General features: G+C 43.3%; 1 non-coding gene across 1 annotated transcript; it reads right to left on the bottom strand.

Annotated features, from left to right (window-relative positions):
• Positions 1–1797: 1797 nt before the first annotated feature.
• Positions 1798–1869, bottom strand: Trnae-uuc (transfer RNA glutamic acid (anticodon UUC)). Its single transcript has one exon. It is a non-coding gene; the product is annotated as a tRNA-Glu (tRNA).

The following is a 1869-nucleotide window of genomic DNA, read 5'->3' as shown; positions in this document are numbered from 1 at the left end:
AGGGCATATCTTCAAAAGTTGTGAGCCGATTGAAATAATTATTTCATTTTATTAAAGCTAATAATGAAAGGTTTCTTTACATACCAAAATATATTTGATCAACTTTTCAGAAATAGGCGAAAAAGATGGCGCAATGAGGGGCCTCTTTTTTTGGGACACCCTGTATATAGTGTATGACAGCCAGCCAATACTGGTGATCTAAACATGGGACCTTTGGTATGCTGGTCCGATGCTCTTCCAACTGATAGCCATGGTAACCGGAAAAGAGTCAGGTGGGTGTACTCGACTTTGGAAGTGACGGGGATGTGCGGATAGCAGTTCGAAACTAGAGGTCTTTGGTGAGAGCCTATAGACACACACACACACACAAAGGATCTTTCGGTGAGAATGTCCTCAAAAAGGGGGTCTTTCCGTGAGACTGGGTAAAATTGTGGGTCAAAATATAAAAGTTGATGCAAAATTTTCAGAAAGTCATCAAAATTTGAAATGTATGAAGAAAAGTAATTAAAAAACGGCGGTCATTCGGTGAGAGAGTGTCAGAAATTTGTCAAAAATTCTTGAAAAAAGGGGGTGTTTTGGTGACATGAAAACAAAAAAGGGGGTCATTAGGCGTGTAGGTGAGAGGGAGTTGAAAAATGGGGGTCAATGTGGTCGCACATCCTCGTCACCCATTTTTAGTGTGTGCCCTCCCCGGGGAAAGGGTCAGGTTCATGGGATAATAGAGGTAACCCTTATGGGGCTCTTCTGACATGTTAACAGTAGCAGGATTTTCAAGATTGGTGTGTGGGGAGGACTATGAGGGGAGTAAGAAAACCTTCAAGGGGGAGATTTGACAAGGAAGATGGGCAAACAATCGATCGCAAATGACAGTGGTTAGTAGGGGGGGGGCACTAAACATGCTAGATCTTCATCACGTTCATCATAATGTATTTTGCAAGACGTAATGATATGCCCTTTACTGTTTTCTGTTGGAAACACTATAATTGAGAGCTCAACTCCTTCAACTATTGACCGGATCAAATGGTCATATTAGGAAACTGTTATTGTTGGCAATGTCAATGTTTTTAATTTCCTGGTTCGTGTTCATTTCAAAGTTCGTTCCTGGTTTGTTCGTGCCTTATTTGCCCATTTGGAAGTACACAAATAACATAGCCGAAATTATAAAAATACCAAACTTGACAAAGTGACAAGACACATGTCTGTGTAATAATTATGCTTTTATTCTCAGAAACATTTTTATAGGGAATGGCACGAAGATCTATTGGAGACAACAGCATAAAAGCTTGTTACAACAGTAAATTTATCATCATCATGATAATGGAGGAGCGAAAAAAGGGGGGAAGTTTAATAAATAGAGAGAGGTAGGGTGAGGGCGGGGGTGAGGGGGGATTTGGGGAGACAACTTAGGATGGAGAGGAGAGAGAGAGAGCGGGAGGAGATAGTGGAGGAGCGGGTGGGTGGAGGAGGAGAGCGGATGAGGGAGAGAGAGTTAGACGGAGGAGAGGGATAGAGAGAGAGAGAGAGAGAGACAGACAGACAAACAGACAGACAGACAAAGGTATTCAGGAAGGAACTGTAAAACCATGGCAACGGAGGCAGACAACGGACTGACACTGATTTGCACAACGGATAAAATGACGATGACGACGATGACAGTGATGACGACGATGACAGTGATGACGACCGAAGACTACGATGATGACGGTGATGGTGACGGCGATGACGACCATGACTGTGATGATGATGACGATGGTGATAAAAATATGATAAAGACTTTATGCGAAAAAAACCCGCATTTTCCCGTGCCGGGAATCGAACCCGGGCCGCGTGGGTGAAAACCACGAATCCTAACCACTAGACCACACGGGA

Source organism: Amphiura filiformis, chromosome 18, assembly GCF_039555335.1.
Source record: "Amphiura filiformis chromosome 18, Afil_fr2py, whole genome shotgun sequence".
Taxonomy (NCBI): domain Eukaryota; kingdom Metazoa; phylum Echinodermata; class Ophiuroidea; order Amphilepidida; family Amphiuridae; genus Amphiura; species Amphiura filiformis.
Note: the sequence above shows the minus strand (reverse complement) of the source record. Positions and strands in the feature narration are given on the sequence as shown.